This window comes from Anabrus simplex, chromosome 5 (genome assembly GCF_040414725.1).
Source record: "Anabrus simplex isolate iqAnaSimp1 chromosome 5, ASM4041472v1, whole genome shotgun sequence".
NCBI classification, from domain to species: Eukaryota; Metazoa; Arthropoda; class Insecta; order Orthoptera; family Tettigoniidae; genus Anabrus; species Anabrus simplex.
The window spans coordinates 39276199-39299503 of record NC_090269.1 but is presented as its reverse complement, the minus strand read 5'-3'; positions in this window follow the sequence as shown (position 1 = coordinate 39299503).

Sequence of the window (23305 nt, the reverse complement as noted above, 5' to 3'; positions counted from 1 at the left end):
CACCCAGGTCGTTATCTACCAGCGAACGGTTTTCCCGTAATCCGAAAAATATTTACGACAAGACAATCCGTACCGCTTGATGTCAAATTGGAATTCCATTTCCATGCCAGCGGGCGTAATGACCCTGACAGACACACTGTAGAAATCACTACCAAAAATAATTTACATTTTCTGAAGGAAACTTCTATATTATTTTAATAATTGCCTTTAAACTATACTTATCAATAGAGCCCGGATTTTTATCCATTATAGGTTAGAATGCAAAGTTTCTGAAGCGAGCAGCAAGTATAGTCTACCTTCACAACGACTATGCTATGGAGTTTGCATAAACATTAGGGGTACGGCCCATCAGAACTCCTATAATTTATGTTACTCTTGCTACATTATGGAAGAGCGGGAGGCCGACACTTCCTATTAACCAAATTTAGTTTGCAATCTAACCTGTTACGGCATGAAAATCCACGCTTTGCTTATCAATTATGTTTATGTAAATATTTTCTTAAGAAAGTCGATTTTTTGAAGTATAAATCCTGAAACAAAACAATGTAATAGAAATATACATCGTGTTCTGGCGCAATGTGCCTGACGAGCATAAGGATTACTATTGTGAATATTTATAAACTACTGCATTATTTTATTATCAAAATAAAATATTCTGATGAGCTGGGCGATATGCACTTGAAGGTGATGCGGAAACAGGAAGCTACTGAAAGGTGGAAGTAGTTAGGTCCGCGCGAATAACGAATACGTGATAAAAATTAACACGTGTGCCAATCTCATCAGTTGCCCTCGATGGAGAATGAACACCAGTAGTGGTCACACCGTGCGGACGCTTCTGCACCAGTAGTGGACAATGGATATACACATGAATACATGCAGTAGGGTATCGTTTTTACTTTACAATACTTCCCACTCTTTCAGGTGGTATGGAATGTCCTCTCCACTTCGCAGGTAATCGGCCGGTCAAGTGGTACGAAATGTCCGGTAGTATGAAAAGTCCGTGGTACGAAATGTCCTAAAACCGTCGTACATATATGTGTGTGTTACGATAAACACAAACACTCAGTCCACGAGACAGAAGAATTAACCAGGCATCGCTATAATTCCCGATCAGGCTAGGAGTCGAATCTTATTTTTTTATTTTTGCTAGTTGCTCTACGTCGCACCGACACAGATAGGTCTTATGGCGACGATGGGACAGGGAAGGGCTAGGAGTGGGAAGGAAGCGGCCGTGGCCTTACTTAAGGTACAGCCCCAGCATTTGCCTGGTGTGAAAATGGGAAACCACGGAAAACCATTTTCAGGGCTGCCGACAGTGGGGTTAGAACCTACTATCTCCCGAATACTGGATACTGGCCGCACTTAAGCGACTGTAGATATCGAGCTCGGTGAGTAGAATCTTACCAAGCTGAACATTCAGCTAAAGATTTGGGATTTTTAACATGAGTCAACACCTCTGAAAAATATAACTTTTTCAACGTGTATGTCTTCCTCAGTTACTGAAGGCCATAAGCAATAAAAGTAGCTGTTTTTGAAATCAGAGATTCTCCCCATAATTACCTCCTCACACACTCTTATTTGCCGTTGAATGTTGGAGCATTCGATAAAAGCTCACACAGTAGAGCATACCTTTACTCTCGCAAGCACTTAAGGTATGATATATATGACACAATCTGGCTGTGTTCCAGCGAGATAATTATCCTGTGTACGTTCGCGATTAATTAACTGAGCAAATTCGTTATACACTCGGGCTCGTGGCTCACTAGAGCTTTAGTGCAATAGGTGTCAAGAGTGGGAGAAAAAGGTGCAAGCAATGCATATCCACGAATTTAATTTTAATCATTCGCAAAATAATTCCATAAATTACTCCAAAGCTTAACCCACGAATAACATGACATTCTCTAGCCTATGGTACCAACATTAATTTCATCGTTGTTCTATCACTGGAAATCTAATTTTAAGTGTTAGTGTTCATTGTCCCAGAAACTACTGCCAGTCCTAAATTTAAAATTCATGCTATGAATATTCTGATATTTAAGAATGATTTTAGAATTCCCTGAGAGGTTCATAGTAGAGAAGGACCGAGCTCGATAGCTGCAGTCGCTTAAGTGCGGCCAGTATCCAGTATTCGGGAGATAGTAGGTTCGAACCCCACTGTCGGCAGCCCTGAGAATGGTTTTCCCTGGTTTCCCATTTTCACACCAGGCAAATGCTGGGGCTGTACCTTAATTAAGGCCACGGCCGCTTCCTTCCCACTCCTAGACCTTTCCTGTCCCATCGTCGCCGTAAGACCTATCTGTGTCGGTGCGACGTAAAACAACTAGCAAAAAAGTAAAGAACTTAGGACTTAACCATGTTTAAATAATAATGTTATTAGCTTTAAGTCACACTAACTACTTTTTACGGTTTTCGGAGACGCCGAGGTGCCGGAATTTAGTCACGCAGGAGTTCTTCAACGTGCCACTAAATCTACCGACAGGAGGCTGATGTATTTGAACACCTTCAAATACCACCCGATTGAGCTAGGATCGAACCTGCCAAGTTGGGGTCAGACGGCCAGCGCCTCAACCGTCTGAGCCACTGAGTCTGAGCCCAGCGTGTTTAAATAAATAGCAAAAGTATTTATATAACTTATTTTTATACTAAACTTTATGTTACGTCATGAATAAACATTCGTTTCGTAGTTGGCGTGTTACAATATATAAATAAACTAGTGTTTTTCTCTTTTATTTGTTTGCTTGGTGCGTGTTAATTTACTAATAACGCTGTAGATGAACCGTGATTGAGTCTACCTTCTTGGTTTCAGTTCTCTCAGAATTTCTCGAACTTCAGAAGAACTGTATAATAACTGTCAAAAATACTACAGTAATCACTCCAAGTTACCAGTGGAAACTGTGCAACAAGTTTTGACGTTTTTAAATAAACACTTCACATTTTGCACAAGAAATCAATGTGAACCCACTGTATCCTGGTAAATTGCATCAGGTTTAGTTTGCTATTCCAATCAGGGAAGACCTGAGTCTTCAAAAACGCTTGTTACTAGCAACAAAGCACTCCGAATTTCAATTGCAAGCAGCTCTTCCCGTTCATCAATAGATACTCCTGCAAAACCACATTGCAGCCAACCACTAAGTAACCAGTATCAAAAATATTATGTTAACATTAAGGAGCACAAAGGAAACACGGAGTAGCTCAGGAAATTCTCTCCTTACGCGCCCGCATCACCTTCACTATGAATAGTTCCTAATCGTGCGAACAGCTTCTATTGCCTTGAATCATTTCCTTGTAATCACTCTTAGTATTCCCAACTCATTGATAGTGGTAATAGTGGCGGATATTTTTGTAAGTAGCCTACATCGAGTTAATGATCTCCACCTTAATCCTAGAAATGAAACGGGGAGAATCATAAAAGACATGAAAATAATATAATACCTGGGCTATATAAAATTGCTATAATACCGGTCAGAACAGATCTAGAGTCGATCGACAATTACTAAGTTGACAGTAGTACTCAGTGGGCAGTAAATAATCCTTACAAGCTTTCAATAGACCTTCCAATGTTCAAGCTATCAATTTTAATACCTGCAAGGTTACGCAAAACTTTTCTTTTATATATGAATGAAAGCCATATTATAAGTTATCGATCACTCCAACCTACATAAAGGAGACTAAGAAAAGTAATGATACTGTTAATCAGAAAATATTTCAATCGTTATCCCTGAAAAAACCACAATATGAGGGAAATGTTAACAGTGCAAATAAATTAACGTAGTCTACGCCGGAGGAAACATTAAGTAATGACAATTAGGTCTATCGGTGTCACTGAAAATTCCACTGAAACGTCTGACAGAGGAAAATAAATTGACGCAGTGTACACTGAAAGAAGCATTAAATAATGGCATTCAGTTCTATCACTGCACATACTACATCAAATAATGACAATCGGGGGTACATCACTGTTACTGAAAATGTCACATTCAAGCATGGGCGAAACGTCTGACAGAGTGAAATGAACTGAAGCGGTCCACACCGGAAGGAGCACACCATTAGATAATGACACTGGCTGCGTAAGACTACGATTGAGGATATTTTTCTGTTATCTGTTGTGAAACAGGCAGGTAATATTATTTCTACGTCTTAGATATTTCCACACTACTATGCTGAAATCAAGAGTTCGGTACTAGGTATACAAAGTAAAATAATTAAAATTATCTTCTCCTTCATCGTCATCACCACCTGGTGTCGCCTCCTCACAGAGAGTTGGCGACCATCGTCGAATAAGTTTTCCTATTTTGTGTTTCCCACATCAGAGTTGTATTGTAGATGTAGAGCCACTGTCGTAGGTTCCGCAAGCAGGAAGATCTTCTCCTCCCATACCCACGTTTCCCTATTATCAGTTGTATGAGGTTGTATTCCTTCTTTCTTTCTTTCTTTCTTTCTTTCTTTCTTTCTTTCTTTCTTCGTTATGCCCAATTATAGAGCGCGTTTGAACTTGTGAACTTGATCTGATGGCTTCTCCTTCTACCAAAATCTCTTCATGAATTCCCTGTGTTGTTTTGTTTCCGTTCTTCAGTCCACTGTTCTCCAGCGGTAAATGAAATGGCGTATGAATTTTGGTGCCGGGAGTGTCCGAGGACATGTTCGGCTCGCCAGGTGCAGGTATATTTTGATTTGACTCCCCTGGGCGACCTGCGCGTCGTGATCGAGGATGAAATGATGATGAAGACAACACATACACCCAGCCCCTGTGCCAGCGAAATTAACCAATGATGGTTAAAATTCCCGAACCTGCCAGGATTCGAACCCGGGACCCCCGTGACCAAAGGTCAGCACGTTAACCATAAAGCCATGGAGCTTTTCCAGCGGTATTTTTTTGCTTTATCTACGAATGTGTGATTTGCAACCAGACTTCCAAAGGCTTTATACGATTTTTGTGGTATCATCTAAAACGTTTAGTTTTTGTAAGTCTCGCTTATTTTCTTCCAGTCAGATGATTTTGACCATCTTTGAACTGATTATAGTAAACAGTTTTTTTTTTTTACTAAATATATTATTGTCAATTCTACAGATGTGACCATAGAATTTGGAGCCCTTCCCTACGTACGGTATCTTCAGATTTACATGAGTGAGGCGGTATATTTTCCTAAACAATTTTTGTCCTTGCTTTCCAATTTCATCAATTGTAGAGTGGCCTCCTAGAGATTAAGTTTCTGAGGAATATAATGCTTTCGGCAAAACAACTGTCCTGTAATGACAAAGTTTCGCATTATGCAATATCACTCATTTGCTGTAGTGATTCCATGTTGCACGCAGCTATGAGCTTGCACCCGGCAGAGTGTTGATTCGAACCCCACTGAAGGTGGTTTTCCGTGGTTTCCCATTTTCACATCAGACAATTGCTGGGGCCATACCTTAATTAAGGACACGGTAATTTCCTTCCCACTCCTAGGCTTTTCATATTCAATCGTCGCCATAAAACCTGTCTGTGTCTGTGCGACGAAAACAAATCATAATGATTTCATGTTACTCTATACGCTTTCTGTAGTTTGGCGGCCCTTTCCAAACTGGCTTTACTGTCTAATCCAGGGATGTTACTTCCGGAGTTGTTACCGGAATAGGTCGCTTTTTTGAGTTTTACAAAGGTTAAGACCTCACACGATTTCCCGGCTCGATGGAGTACCTCCTCGTTCGTGATATGATCTACCCGTGAGATCGTGAACATTTCAGACACTTCCAGTCGGTTCACTGACAAAGCCTTTAGTGTCCTTCCTTCTACACGTTAAGCAGCACTAGTAGCACAACATTCCACGAGAAGCATGATTTCACGGTGGCACTCAAAATCTTTTAATCTCAAGAACACACTTCTTGCGAAGCCGAGTTTTGTTTTGGTTTCTACAACTGGATCCTACCCCTATGTTGACTGACATCCTAGGTACTAGAATTGTGACAGCCTGTCAAGGATTTTACGTCTAATAATATGATAACAGCGTTCATGATTTTCTGCTTAGTTATTGCCATGAATTTAGTTTTATGAATTTGTATTTTAAGTCCAAGAATCTTTCTTACATCGTTGATCTTGTTAGGCTAAGGGGAACATTGTAGTTTTTCTATTTTTTTTGCTAGTTGCTTTACGTCGCACCGACACAGTTAGGTCTTATGGCGACGATGGGACAGGAAAGGGCTATGAGTGGGAAGGAAGCGGCCGTGGCCTTAATTAACGTAAAGCCCCAGCATTTGCCCTGTCGACAGTGGGGTTCGAACATACTATTTCCCGAATACTGGATACTGGCCGCATTAAGCGACTGCAGCTATCGAGCTTGGTAGTTCTTCTTAATTATCAGCATCACTGTGCCATTTGCATAGCAGACGTTCACTCTTGATTCCTTTATCAACTTCACCAAATAAGTGAGAATTATTAGAATTATTGTTATTTTTATTATTATTATCTTCTTCTTGTTTCGTTATGCTCATTCAAAGATTGGGTTGGAACTTGTTCATTGGCTCGATGACATTCCCCTTCCTATTACGCCAAAATCTCTTCATGAACCCACTGTGTTGACTACTCTGCACCAGTCCTGCTGCTAGTGGGAACTACAAATGTGTGTTTATTTACTGATATCCTGGAAACTTCGCGAATTCTCATGCTGCCTTCCCTGATGTTCAATTCAATCAGGTCCCCTCTTGTTTCTCCCACACAATTTATCCTCCTGTTATGGGAAATTATTATATTGAATTCTCTTTTTGCGAGTCTATTATTATCCATCCTAAAAATTTGTCCAAATACCTTCAAACGTCTCCTCCGTACAATAGGGCCTATTTACGAAACTATCTGTGTAACTACCTAGAGGTTTGCCTTTCGCCTTATGATCCGTATTCCATTTTCTTATATAGGGCCGAAAATTTTCTCAAGAATTTTGCAGTCTTGTTTTTCAATATCTGCAATTTTAGAATGACCTCCTAAAATTAAGGTTTTTTAATGCATTTAGATATTATTATTAATAATAATGATAATAAGGGAACAGCCGCGAAGGGCAATAATCCATTAAGCGGTCGCTGCTCTACCCAAAGGCCTGCAGATTAGGTGTCGTGTGGTCGGCACAACGAATCGTCCCGGATTCTTGGCTTTCTAAATAATAAATAATGTTTTACTTCGCACTAACTAGATTCTTATGTCATTCGGAGACTCCGAGGTGTCGGAATTTTGTTTCCCAGGAGTCCTTGTAAGTGCCAGTAAATCTAGCGAAACGAGGCTGACGTATTTCATCACCTTCAGATACGTGTCCGGCTCCATGGCTAAATGGTTAGCATCCTGGCCTTTGGTCACGGGGGTCCCGGGTTCGATTCCCGGCAGGGTCGGGAATTTTAACCATAATTGGTTCATTTCGCTGGCACGGGGGCCATTTCATTCCCATCACGGTGCGCAAGTCGCCTACGGGAGCCAGATCGAAGGACCTGCATCTGGCGAGCCGAACTTGTTCTCGGACACTCCCGGCACTAAAAGCCACACGCCATTTCATTTACCACGAGACAGCCAGGATCGAACCTGCCAAGTCGGGCTTAGAAGGCCAGCGCTCTACCATCTAATGTACTCAGCCTGACTGGCTTTCTAGACCGGGTCCGCTATTTCACCATTAGACAGCTCCTCAATAGTAATCGCGAAAGCTGAGTTAATCTCGAACCAGCACTCAGATCCAGTTAAAATCCCTGACCTGTTCGGCAATCGAACCCGAAGCCTCCGGTTGAGAGGGAGACGCGATACCGCTACACGGCCGGACCGACTAAGAGTTTTATAATGACTATAAAATGTGATAATGTTATTGTTTTTACGTCCCACTACCGTACTTTTTGATGGTTTTTGGAGACGCCAAGATGCCGGAATTTTGCTCAGCAGAAGTTCATTTACGCGCCAGTAAATCTACTGATACGAGGCTGACGTATTTGAGCACCTTGAAATACCACCGCACTGAGCCAGGACCGAACCTGCTAAGTTGGGTTCGGAAGGCCAGCACCTCAACCGCCTCAGCCACTCAGCCCGGCTCTATAGAATTTGAATCTTGAACATTGATTTATAGTATTCTAAATGATTATAAAAGTTCAAGTGTATGTGTAAAATCAGCCGTGTTTCGTGATATACGGGAAACTTGTAGCTCTCCAGCCTAAGAGTTGTGGTATTGATCCCTTAGTAATCACTAGTAGGATCTCTGAGCGAAGGCAGCGCGGTCAAAGAAGTGGGAGTAATCTAGCAACAACAGAACACTGTTTCCGGTGGTGAAGACGCTGTTCGAGCGCTGTCCACCTGGATGCTGTTGTGACAAGGCAGAAGGCAGTAGCGGGGGACTGTGCAAATACTGCCATCTAATTGAAATCTGGCGGCGAGGTATTGGCTGGGAGAGCAAACATTGCAAGCTGGAGCACGTGGCCCTAGTCTCGGCGCGTCCCGGGGGCACGGGATTAGCTTCACGTTCTCACGCCTGGGGTAATACGGGTTGCCTATCTCTAGGGAGACACACTGTCCGTTCACGCATTGCGAACGACTATGAATAGAAATGCGCTGTTGCATACAGTAGTACAAAGCATAATACAATAAATAAATAAGTCCTCGGCCGCTACCTTCCCAATCCTAGCCTTTTCGCATCCTTACGCCGCGGAAAAGTTGTATTAAAATACGATAACGATAGATAATTAATATTTCAACACAATGCTTGAATTATTTTTATTTAGAAATAATGACGCACTCTTTGTTTATACTTAGAGTGCCTATTATACTTTCGGTTATATTTATTGATTTTAATAATAATAATAATAATGTTATCTGCTCTACGTCCCACTAACTACTTTTACGGTCATCGGAGACGCCGAGGTGCCGGAATTTAGTCCCGCAGGAGTTCTTTTACGTGCCAGTAAATCTACCAACACGAGGCTGTCGTATTTGAGCACTTTCAAATACCACCGGACTGAGCCAGGATCGAACCTGCCAAGTTGGGGTTAGAAGGCCAGCGCCTTAACAGTCTGAGCCACTCAGCCCGGCTTATTGATTTTCAGTGATGATAAACGTTAAGAGGAATTTAACAAGTTCCTTAAAACAAGTGACCAGAAAGGCGAGAGTGAAATAATTTTGGTAACTTCATTGACCACTTCTCTTACTTAGAATTCAAACCCTTACAATACAATACATTACAATACAATGGATTTATTTTGTCTGGCATGATTAAGGCCATTAGGCCCTCTCTTCCATCTAACCAGAAAATACAGTATCTACATATGCAAAATTTACATAAATACACTTACAATTGAAACATCTTGCAACTACTATGATAAAAAAAATTAAAATAGGAAAAAAATTGGAGAATGATGATGATGAGGATGATTATTTACACAATTATGACATGATTAGCTAATTTCTATTATCCTTGGCAATAACAGTAGGTAAGTAAGGGTTATTCTGCCCTAAGGCAGGTCCGAACCTCCGCAGAGGTATTCCTGAGCCGGAGTTTACGTGCGGTAGGGTGTCCAGTACCTTTCCGCTCCTCCATTCCCTTACCACCCACCAACAGCGCGTGGCAACCCATCCAACTCCTGACCATGCCCAATGTTGCTTAACTTCGGAGATCTCACGGGATCCGGTGTTTCAACACGGCTACGGTCGTTGGCGGTAATAACAGTGGGATTACATAAAGTCTATAGTTTAAGGAATGCTAAATCTACAATATTTCCATAGCATTACTTAGTAGGTAGCATTGTAGGAAATGTTTTATAGGAAGGCATGAAGTTAAGTCTCCATATAGTCCCTACACATAGCTCATCTTTCAAAATATAGAACTACAGTTATTGCCAGACAATCCGAATAAACACACATTACTCTCTCACCATACAAACGTTTGTAAATGAAATGCTTTATCCACTGGCCAGCTTGCAATTGGAGGAAGCTGAATGATTTTTGTAGTCGAAATAAAAGTTTTTAAATATACATATAGGAAAAATCAAATTATCGTAAATATGTCTTTCAATAAAATGAGTGACGCAATGATACCTAGCAACCGTGCAGGTTGTGATGTGAAGTACTGATAGATGGCCATGACGTACATATCCACGACCTGTGCAGCTCTCAAGGTACTGTTGCTATTTAACTCCGCGTTACAAATTTTCCTACTAGACACGATTTTGTTTACACGAATATTCGGTTGACCCCCAGCTCTATGACATAATTATGTCAAAATGAATTCTAGAATTCTTCTATGGATTGAACCTGCTTCCAGTTTCCTAAATTAAATAATATTAATTTTATTTCTTTACCATCCAATCAATTGATATAGCTGTTAAAGAGTTATCTGAGTGTCGAAATTTAGTCCGACATGATTTCCTTATCGTGCTGGAAACCAAGGGCACGGCGGTAGTGTATTTAAACACCCTCAAATCCAGTTGGGACCCATAATCTTCGAAACAGGATAATCATAATTGACTGACTTACTCACTGCACCGAGCGAGTTAGTCGTTCGGTTAGCAGCTGTTAGTTCACATTCGGGAGATGGTGGGTTTTACCCCACTGTTGGCAGCCATGAGTATGGTTTTCTGTGGTTTCCCATTTTAACACCAGGCAAATGATGGGCCTGTACCTTAATTAAGGCCACGGCCGCTTCCTTCCCACTCCTAGCCCTCTCCTATTCCATCGTTGCCATAAGCCCTATCAGTCGGCGCGATGTAAACAAAAATTAACAACTTGTAAAACCAAAGCAAATCCATCTCCTTACGGGCCATGAAGGCAAGTTGAGGATTGAAAGGTAAAGCCTTCCACTATTAATAACCTCAGCACTTGGTGGAATCCGCCCGGTCGCTGATCAGATTTGCCCCCAGAAATAACCCTAGTATTGATTACATTGGTCTACAAAAATAAACTTTTTGACTTATACTGAGGACATTTCAAATATTTTGTATTGAAATTGCTTTACTGATTCCATATTTGTTATCAGATTCATCATAGAACGTCAGTTTTCGTAGTTGTGGGACTGTAACCTTCAAATCTATACTATTCAAAAAATATTTTTGCTGTAAAGTCAGAGACAAATTGAGCTTACTTGATTTACTTTTTGCAAGTGTTATGTTATTGTAAACACATGTTTAATGTACTTGATACCATTGATTCTTAGCCTTTCTTAACATGTGCGTGATCGCTGTAAGAATCAGCAGAAATGATCTATAGTGCTCGGACCGCATTGCCCCTGATACCTCGATTCCATCGTTGGTATTTCCTATTGGAACCTCTAATAAAATCGTGTTCGCCTCGCCAACGTAACGGTTAGCGTTATTAGCTGCTGTCCTCGGTGCCCTGGGTTCGATTCTCAGTATTTCCAGAAATTTAAGAATGGTAGAAGAGCTGGTATGTGGCTAAAATGGTACATGCAGCTCACCTCCATTGGAGGGTAGAAGCGGAGAGGGAGGGGAGGGGGCTGAAAAGAGCTCCACTCACTACCTCGAGATGAGTACATCAATTGTTTGGTCTAGCTCCTTGGCGGAATGGTCAGCGCAGTCGCCTTCGGATCACAGGGCCCCGGGGAGTTCAATTCCCGGCCAGGTAAGAGATTTTAACCTTAAGTGTTTATTTCCGCTGAGTATTTGTACTCTCCCCAACATAGGCCTACACAAGACTATCCTCCACAATAACACGCAGTGCCTATACACGGCAGATGCCGCCCACCCTCGTTGGAGGGTCTGCCTTACAAGAGTTGCACCGGGCTAACAATAGCCACACGATAGTATTCTTATTAGTATTATTATTAACATTATTTCGTTCCATGCTCTTTGGGGGTACGCTGATCAATCATTTCTCTCTGTGTTGTTCTTCTCTTAGTGTCCATTACTTCTTCATTCCCTCTGATATTCGTTTCCTCTCGTCTTCCGAGATAATAGGTTTGGCTTTTAGTGTACATTTGTCTTGGAATTATATATTTTTATCATTGGTTATTACTTTAGCTGTTCGATCGAATAGTGAATTTTCTGTAATTTTCAATTCTGCTAGGTCTTTTTCAGTCAGTCGGGTTTTGTTTTGCGATTACGGAAGAAGTTAAAGATTTGTTTGATTAATCTATTGGAGTTCGTTCTGAGAATATGACCGTAAAAATGTATCCTTATTTTTCCCCATGGTATCTGAGAGTTTTCAGTTCTCTTGCAGAGTGTTTTATTCTTGATGTATATTATCATATTAGGCCTACCGATCCTGAAATTTGGGTCCTATGATCTTTCTTAACATTTTCTATTAGCTTGAGTTTCTCCATCTGGCTTTTGAAATACGTGTTTAGTGTTTCTGCTAAGTATAGTGATTCTGGTTTAATCAATGTTCAATAACATTTAATTTTGAACAACCAGAAAAGGGATTTTCTTTTGTATGTATCTTATGTTAGTTGGAAGGCCAGTTCAAATTTATTTTTCCTGGATTCCATTACTTTGCATTCCACAGCATTCCACCTTATGCATTCTCCGAGATATTTTAATTTTTACTTATTATTATTATTATTATTATTATTATTATTATTACAATTAATACAATTCCATGACTGGGTCCACTGCCTCTTACGTAAGTCAGTCGCTTACTTAACCTTACAAGGTTAAGTGAACCTCCTTCCAGCCCTCAGTCACCACTGGACTAGGCAAGATATCATTCAATATATTCATCATAATTTTCTACCGAGTGAGAGGCTGCGTGGTTTAGGTCACGTAGCTGTCAGCTTGCATTCGGAAGATAGTGGGTTTAAACCCCGATATCGGCAGCCCTGAAAGTGGTTTTCCGTAGTTTCACATTTGCACACGAGGCCTTAATTAAGGTACGGCCTCTATACTTGCCCAGTGTGAAAATTGTAAAACAGAAAACCAGGACTGCCGTCAGCGGTGTTCGAATCCCCAATCTCCCGAATGTAAACTCACAGCTACGTGACCCTAATCGCACTCTCGTGTTTTTGTTGTTGTCTAAATTACCTTCATAACATCCTTCTCTCCATAAATAGATCTCCCAACAGTAGGCTACATCGTTACAAAGTTATCAGTATTTTGCTCGCTTTCTCCATCCAGAAAACCTCATTCTGATCCTGAACTTTGACGTATTTGGTACGCTAGCCTTAGAGTTCTTCCTCTTGTCCCGCATTCTAGTCTCAACCAACATTTAAATCACAGTGTGAGATGGCTGCACATTATAACATATATATAAGTTTGAATTCACGAGATGGTTGGTTCGAACCCCATTGTTAGCAGCCATGAAAATTATTTTCACAGGTTTTTCAATTTTCGCACCAGGAAAATTCTGGAGCTCGACTGCGTAGCTGTAGTAGCAAAGGCGTGGTTGTTTCACCTATAACAAGTAGGTTTGATTCTCAAAATTGATTTAATTAAATACCTACTTCTGGAGTGGCCATTGGCCCTGAGGTTCTCTTAGTCTACACCAAAAATGAGCGGAAGGTTAATTCCTTAGGAGGCAGACAACCAGGCGTCGAGTGCCAAGGTTACGATTAATGAAAGTCTTCGCCCTTAACTTCTTCACGGGTTTTAACAACCTGTGCTTTGAGTCTTTGCCACTGAATTACCAGTCTTCGTCCTTGCGTGTTCCAGCACTGTATATTCTTTCTATACACAACCGAAAAAATGTTGGCTGGCAAAGAAAAAATTAATGAAATCAATATGGCAGTCCCAAGTGAGAATAATATCAATTAGTTAACACAAATATTTTCTCAATTTTATTTCTATTTTTTATTGAATTATCTCATTGTAAGACATGTGATTCTTTATCCAAACATGTTATACTTATAGATAATTTTTTTAGGATTGAACCACGTAATCATTTGGACCTCTATGTTTCCTTATATATATCAATCATATATGTAAAGAAATGGAATCAGTGATGCGGCCTTTTGCAAATGATGTTATTCTGTACAGAGTAATAAATAAGTTACAAGATTGTGAGCAACTGCAAAATGACCTCGATACTGTTGTGAGAGGGACACTAGGCAATGCTATGATGATAAATGGGGTTAAAAGTCAGGTTGTCAGTTTCACAAATAGAAAAATTCCTCTCAGTTTTAATTACAGTACTGTGTTGATGGGGCGAATGTTCCTTTTGGGGATCATTGTAAATACCTAGGTATTAATATAAGGAGAAATCTTCATTGAGGTAATCACATAAATATGATTGTAAATAAAGGGTACAGATCTCTGCACGTGGTTATGAGGGTATTTAGGGGTTGTACTAAGGATGTAAAGGAGAGGGCATATACGTCTCTGATAAGACCTCAACTAGAGCATGGCTCCAGTATGGGACCCTCATCAGGATTACTTGATTCAAGAACTGAAAAAAGTCCAAAGAAAAGCAGCTCGATTTGTTATGGGCGATTTCCGACAAAAGAGTAGCGTTAAAAAATGTTGCAAAGTTTGAGCTGGGAAGACTTGGGAGAAAGGAGACGAGCTGCTCGACTAAGTGATATGTTCCGAGCTGTCAGTGGAGAGATGGCGTGGGAGGACATCAGTAGACGAATAAGTTTGAGTGGTGTCTTTAAAAGTAGGAAAGATCACAATATGAAGATAAAGTTGGATTTCAAGGGGACAAATTGGGGAAAATATTCGTTTATAGGAAAGGGAGTTAGGGATTAGAATAACTTACCATGGGAGATGTTCAATAAATTTCCAATTTCTTTGCAATCATTTAAGAAAAGGTTAGGAAAACAACAGATAGGAAATCTGCCAACTGGGCGACTGCCCTAAATGCAGATCAGTATTGATTGATTGATTGATTGATTGACTGACTGACTGACTGACTGACTGACTGATTGATTGATTTTGTAATTAATTTTGCCTGTTAATTCTATTTCGTTTCGCACCTCATAAGATAAGTTAGCCTCATCAGCGAAAAAATAAATGCCTTTAAGATCAAGATCCAATATATCATTCATATAAACAGTAAATAATATCTGACCTAAAACTGATCCCTTAGGAACTCAACATTCTATGGCATTTTTTAACTATTGTGGTCACAAATATTGACATACTGTAGTCGAGTGTTATGTTAGTTGCTGAGCTACGACAGGGTCAAACCCCCTTACACCTACTTGATGTAATTTTTCAGGTAACAAGTCACAATCTACAGTATCAAAAACCTTTCTTAAATCCAGCAGCGAAGTTATTTTCATCCATAGATTTTGAACGGGAACGAAATTACCAAATAATGCAGCCAAAATGTTATGCTGCCTCAAATTAAAAAGCGAATTTTTATTTGGGTAATTGTGTAATTTTTATTTTCACAATTTTTTAAAGGATTTTGACTAGAAATGTCAAGATGTTTAAGGGCATGTAGTTGCCAGGATCACGTCTATATTCATCCTTAAATACAGTGACAACTCTCGCAATCTTACAATTTATTGGGACGATACCTGTACTTGAACAGGGATTAACAGATTCGACAATATTGAGGAGAGCAGAGTCGTCATTCAGGTGAGGAAACACACTGCCTCTCACCAGACAATATCATTATAGAATATCATAATCGTACGAAATTATGTTCTCGTACAAGTTACGCTAAGATTAAAGAAACAAAGAAATGAGTTCAGTAAAGTCCATATTCACATGAAGACTTGAGATGACTTGCCTAACTGATTCTGTAATAGCCACCTGGGGAACGTCTTCCCTCATTCTCGCTGTCGCATATGAATGGTGTACTGCATCAACCCCTGGGGTTGCTCGTATAAAAGACAGTGAGGCCCAGTGAAATGCGCCCCATTTACATAAATTACTACCTGAGCCGCAGTTCTCACCGAGGAAGGGGCGGGGCTGGCCGCTAAATATATTCTTGTTATTGTGTCTGACATTTTAATACATACCTACAGTATCTGGTTACTAATAAAAGAGGGCGCAATTCACAATAACTGTTAACATGACCTGCTACGAGACTCATGAATAGCAGAATGTAGTCGGACTGTTCTTCAACTTGATTTCCACAGGGATTAAGACTACACTGACTTTATAAGTTTTACATTCTTAAGTTTGCTGCTTAAATTAAAGGGCCCGTGATGGTATACCAGTCTGGAATACTTAAGTAAACACACATACTGTAGGATGGATATAACGAGCGAGTTGGTCGTGCGGTGAGGTCCGCACAGCTGTGAGCTTGCATCCAGGAGATAGTGGGTTCGAACCCCAACGTCGGCAGTCTTGAGGATGGTTTTCCGTGGTTTCCCACTTTCACACCAGGCAAATTAATTAAAGCCACGTCCTCTTCTTTCCCACTCCTAGGCCTTTCCTATCCTATAGTCGCAAATTGTGAACTCAAGTGGTAATCGGTTGCTCTGGTAAAATATTGAGCTTTGGTGTTGGCTCGAATCCCATCTGGGGCTGAGAGTAAGGGTCGTTCTTAGTTGTTTGCGTGTATGCAGATTTCTCCATGGCTATCAAGCCGAGATCTGAAAAGAATAGCATGCATATAAACCAAAGTAAGACGAAGGTCATGAAGTTCAGGAAACCAAACAATTGAAACAGTAAAATCTTCCAAATATTTAGGGGTGACTCTACAAGTCACTGGATTCACTTTCCCAAGGCGCATTGAAAATAGCACAGTTCCTATGAAAAAGGCTGCAATGGAAATTCACATTCTCAAATCCCTTTCACTAAGAACAGCGATGTCAGTATTCAAGCTGAAAGTTACAACAGTAGCATCGTATAGAATTGAGATATTTTGGCTTACCTTTCATACAGAAATCTGAAAACTTTTGACAGATCTAAAGTCAGACAGATAAAGAGAACACTATGCATCTGAAAGTTTTCACCAGACCGACTTCTACACTATACCAGCTAGAAGAAACGTCTTCCTTCATAGAAGACCTGATGACAAATAATTTGACACCAACCACAGCTACCAAAAGATTCCTGCACGTACGACTCCAGAAAGTTCCATAGAAATACTGTAGACCCATAATTCCAAGCAGCCAATTTTGAGCTACGTCACCTCTACACGAGACGAGCACTTCACGGCTTTTCACCAGGTACCCAGTAACGTTGTTTGTGAAATCTGCGGCCCACGATGTTCACTATACCACCTGTTCGACTTCAAAAAACACTGCCTTGTTCTCACTATGTAAAAGATAAAACGTTGTACTGATAGTGTAATTTATATAATTTCAACTACTATGAACACTCTGTGATTAATATTAAATAATATTTAGTCGCGCTAATTAGACTCCGAAGGACGTAGATTCGATAAACCAGCTTACGCCAGAAATGAATATCAAATTAATTACCGGCATCAGTATTATTAAACCGGATGCCCTTGTTGACGTCAACCTCGTCATAGGAGTTAATGACCTCACACGAATGACATGATATATGATAGTATTAGGAAGGGAGATGGTGAAACCCAGTGCCGAAACGTTACCTACTCCTTTCGAATAGCACCAATGTGTTTGCTCACGGTTTAACGTCTCCATCCGACGGACGAATCCACATTAACAGTATCATATGCTCTCACTCCACGTGAACTTTGCGGAGAGATTAGGACTTGAATCCAGGAATTTTGTACACCATCTAGTGATTAGAAATTGTATATCTTCACCTTTCCTACTCTACTGGCCAACATTCTGGTGTTGACCATTTCTTCGACGTAATGGACTCGAACCGTCGCCGGGTTACGCATAATGGCAGCCTTTATCTTGCAGTCCTTTAAAAAGGACACTCTCGGTCTACACGCCATGTGTTTTACATATTATGTTTCTCTGACCCATCTTTCCCTACGTATTTAAGGAAAAGTGACATGGTTATATAAAGGTGGCTGCGTTAGTACCGGAGATACCGTCATAAAATAAATAAATAAATAAATAAATAAATAAATAAATAAATAAATAAATAAATAAATAAATAAATAAATAAATAAATAAATAAATAAATAAATAAATAAATAAATAAATACGATGTAAATTAAACACTGAAGGGGAAAAATATTCTCAGCTGATTATTGTCTGAAATGCGGAAGATTGTTCACCATGTTTATCCCATTTTCACGCTAGGCAAATATCGAGACTGTTCTTGAATTAACACCACTGCTAGTCGTAATTGTCTTCGGAAATCTATTTATCAGTTAGTTAACGTAAAATAAAAACGTAAAATTTAATAAAGAACAAAAAACAAGAGTTAAGTTTTAATTTTTATGTGACTGTTCGTGGTCATGGGCATTGAATCTCGAGTTTTACAAGGATTTCTATATAAATAAATAAATAAATAAATAAATAAATAAATAAATAAATAAATAAATAAATAAATAAAAAGTAAATAAATAAATACTGTATATTAAAAATATATAAATACGAAGTCCATTAAACGCTGAAGGGGGAGAATATTCTGAGATGATTATTCCGTCTGAAATAAAATAATAAAGAACAAAAGAAAAGCAAGTGTAAGTTTTATTTTTTTCGTTATTTTGCGTGGTCATGGGCATTGAATCTCGAGTTTTACAATGATTTCTAATCACAGATATGTAACTTTCATTTCGTATGCCTGGATGGCGAAAAAGCCAGGACAGTGTTACTCATGAAGAAGATCCTTGTCTAAGTCTATTCAAAAGGTAGCATCGCAATTCTGCTCTAGTAACAGAACTGTTGAACTAGTTATTGCAGGAGGGGTACAATTCGATAGTGGACCTGCAACACAATAGCCGGTCACCCATCCCACCGGTCCGAGCTGTCCGCTCTACAGCCACTAAATCAATTCGTCGGTGACGGAAAGGGCCGGGTTCGGGGCTCGTAACCCCGCACCATTTTTCACACATGTTATCAGAGTCAGACTCCACACCTCCACCCCCTGAAACACACACACTATCTCTCTCTCACTCACACCCTACTGTGCTGCTGATGTTCGGGGATTTGGGCCCCACCCCGGGCCACCCCCGCCAAACCCCTCCGCTTGCCTGCAACTGACGTCACACCACCACTCTTCCTGATTTATCGCATCATTCGCTTTCAGAAAATGGAAACAGCGATCGCATAAAGTGGCGGACTTTTTTGTTTTTTTATAAGCCGTGCATTGTGTGTACAATGGGGCGACATTTATACAGCCCGGCCTGGCATTACAGAATGTAGAGACACGTGTAGGGCGGACGATAGATCATCCAAGTGGGGCTTGTATCTGCATTAATGTGGCGCCGTGCGGGCCGGACGTGGCTCACGGGCCACCCACTCACACCCACACCACATGGTGGCACTCATAAACTTTTATTATACTAATCAAATGACTTCTGGTAATCAAACACTATCTGAAAGTAAGGTGCTAGAACATAATAGTCCAGATAAACCATTTAATAAACCGACCACTTACTGATAATGTCTTCACTAGATAACAATGAATCTGGCCAACTGATATCATTGTGGAAGCCTTAAAAGTGTAGTACTGTCAGTTCAAAAGAGGAGTGAGTTCTATATGTTTTCTGAGTGGTGGAATATTTTAGCGCTATCCTGCCCATGTCTTTAACAGCGGCATTCACTGCCCGACTAGCGTGATAATTACGGCCCGGACACTTATGTAAATATTACGGAACGAATTTTTATATGCTAAATATGTGAAAAATACTTATTTAAATATGCCAAAAATCCTTAAAATATTTGATAAAATGTTTAAAATATTCTGCTTTAAATCTCACATAACCACTCGCGTTATTATCATTAGCGTATGGTAACGTACACAAAACAATACAAAGATGAAATATACAGCACAAAATATTATATACATAATTACAAGTTAAACACATAACATTGAAAACAATCGTGCAAGCAAAAGGGTTCAAAGAGTTAGGTCCAAGTTCTCTACCCATTGTATGGCCTCAGAAGAAGCCACCAAAAAGTCCTGGCTGGATCCAGCGAATGCCCTTCCAATGCATTCGGTGACAATATGGTTGATGGTCTGCTTAACTGCACCACAGTCACAGGCTGGAGATGATCTCATACCCAATTTAAACAACATTGATCCACATCTCCCGTGGTTAGTACGTACTCTGTTGAGGGCTACCCATGTCTTGCGGGGCAAATCAAAGCCAGCTGGAAGATTCTTATAATTGAACAGTGTCTGCCATTGAATCACGTTCAAGAGGTAGGCCTAAATAAGTATAAAGTACTGTATTACCCCAGTGTCACACCTGTGGAGGCACTTACCAAGTATACTAACACTGTTGCAGAAGCCGCCCTCCTCCACCTCCCCAAAATCGACCAGAACTTGTAGCCCTTTTAAGAACCATCGACACACAGACATCGCCCAAACATTCCCTTTTCTCACTCCCCCACAGTTGAAAATCTCACCCTTTTCATAACTATCTCACGCTCAATATTCACCCCCTCAACAGATCCTTAATCTTCAATCACCTACAAGCCGAAGCAAAACAAACATAAATCTCCATTCCTCAACCACCCATTCCAGCTTAAATTCTCATATCAACCTCACACCTCTGGAAACATTGATTTAAACTCCCGCAACTCTCTCGTTGTTATAAATAAGTTCCATCTTCTATGAATTTGTACAAACAACAATGTTACCACTCATAGTACGTACATAATAGTGGGTTTGTAAGTGTATCAAAAGAACAATTATTTTACATACTGTAGTAGCCTACTTACAAATTTCGCTATCTGTTTCCATATCTGCAGTTCAAGGCGTAGGATACAATGGAAAACAACTCAAGTTTTGTTCAAGCTGTGGAATTATGGTATTTCCAACCAAAATCTACGTTAAAAAAAGAAAAAAGAGACGGTGTAGGTATATATTATGCAGGCAAACAAATTACTTTCCTTCTTGTATATAACAAATATAAAATAAAATAAAATAAAATAAAATAAAATAAAATAAAATAAAATAAAATAAAATAAATAAAATAAAATAAAATAAAATAAACATGTAAAACCGTTAACCAAGAGGCCACAACGCTCTCCCGTCTCCTCCATCTTCACATATCCCTTTACGCACCTCCTTTATCCTTCACATCTCTCCAACCTGCCCGCATCTCTTGCCTAGAGAGAGGGCGTAAACCTCTACGTGGCCCGCCCCGCACCTTCATGTTGGGGAATGAAAACTTTTTATGTATGTTATAATATGGTGCTACCAAACGTGCTCCTTAAGGCAAATGGATGTCTGTGTATGGAAAAGTACAGTATACCGAGTGGTACAGCTGCCCTCTACTCACAGCGATGTCTGGTCATACTACGCTTTCTATAATTCGTTTATTCTTGTCAACGAAATCAATATTAAAATAAAATACTGAATGATTTTAAAGAATCGTGAAAAGTCTGTATCATAAACTTCATGTACAGAGAATTATGATAGCTGAATGACTAGAAGTAGTGTTCAGATAACGCTGACCGGGTGAGTTGGCCATGCGGTTAGGGTCGCGCTGCTGTGAGCTTGCATCCGGGAGATAGTGGATTCGAATCCTACTTTCGGCAACCCTGAAGAGGGTTTTCCGTGGTTTCCCATTTTCACACCAGGCAAATGCAGGGCCTGTACCTTAATAAAGGCCACGGACGTTTCCTTTCCAGTCCTAGGCCTTTCCTATCCCATTGTCACCATAAGACCTATCCTTGTCGGTGCGACGTAAAGCAAATAGAAAAAAAAGATATAACGCTGGCAGACGACAGCCCGTGATAGCCGAGCGTGCTTGAAGTTAGAGGAGGAAAGCGATGCTCGTTAGTCAGGGGTTCGAGTGCGATAAAGGTTTTTTTTTTCGTTGTTAAATGATCGTGTAAGTCGCGTTGTCGAAGACAAATCTAAATCATGATCAGTTCTCATGATGCAGGTACTCTGTTATCTTCATTTTATGTAGCTCTCAAAATAGCTATTTTCTGTAAATAAGCTATTACCGACATAGGTGCAACTGGCTTGAGCATGGCCATTCGATTAATGAAGGAAATATTGAAAATGACCATCTCCTTCCTTAATGCATATCTGTGTACGGTGGAGCTGAGTCATTCTTGCTTGATGCAACGTATGTGGTGAACCTGCCTGCAGTTTTCTGTTTCATGTACTGTGCGAACATGCGCAGTTCCTTGGTTGTATGGGTGTGTCATAATGCTAACAATAAGTTCAGTGCGCATCATGTTTCAGGTGGTATTCAAATTAATTTGCACGTAGTCGGTGCTTATGTGCCGATAATTATTGTGTCTGTTTATTATAACTTCCTTAGAAGAATATCTGAGACTTCAGAAAAGTCAAGTCTTCATAAAGGATGCATAGAGGAGTACGAAATGAACATTAAAAAAGGCATCCCTCATTAAAGTTTCGAACCCTGACTGCTCTATGTAGCTTATCCAGGTACATCTAACATGCCTAATTCCACGCAGCTCCTCCCTGCTTGAATGTCTATCTCATACAACTCTGCATTTACGAGGAGAGCGAAAGTTCTCGCTTTGTAACGTTCCTAACGTGTTGCAGCCTTATGGTCCAGTTGTATGACTTTATTGAACGCCGTAACGGTAGTAATTACACAGCGTAAGCTATCACATCTGATGTTCAGCATTTGCATGCCATATTGTACCGGTAAAAGAGCCCGACTCTCAGATTATATTTTAAAGTAAGTAAGAATATAGTTCTCAGGGCTAAAACTGGGTGACTAGTAGCTAGGGCTCGGTACAGGAGGTAGGGTCCTATCTACAAGAAAACTTTGACTTTGACTGAACATGAGTTTATTCATATAAGACATGAAATTGCACATCACCTCCAGGTAGATATACGCTGTCTTCCACATAGTCCTATAATATGGCTCGGATTCTCCAGTTCACCAAGCCGAGCAGGTTGGAACACGTTCCAGAAGATTCCAGGGACTCCGTACAGAAGCAGCTGGACTGTCTGGGTTGGTAGAAGGTAGAGATGCCTGGAACTTTCGAGGCCCAGGTTGAACCCCGATGATCCAGGTGATGATGCAGATGATCATTTATTACCTCAGTCCAACATGACTGAGAGGGTTGATGTCTCCAAGGTCACTCGCAGTACTGATAAATCTGAGTTCATGAAAACCTTGGGTGATTAACCTATTAACGAAGTCACTGGTAATTATTTGTCAAGACTTTCAAAATTTAACACTCGTAAAATGATATGTCTCTGTATACGAGGATTATGAACACTTTCAAAGTTCACCACTAGCAAAGTCCTCGTCTCTGAATAAATACTGGCAAACAAAACACAAGTCCCCTCTCATGAAACAATGACCAAATTTAAACTTCATCACTGGCGAACACTGGCGAATGTACAAGTCTTTGAATGAACATGGACGAAAAACACAAGTCCCTCCGCATGAATAAATTTATAGTCTATC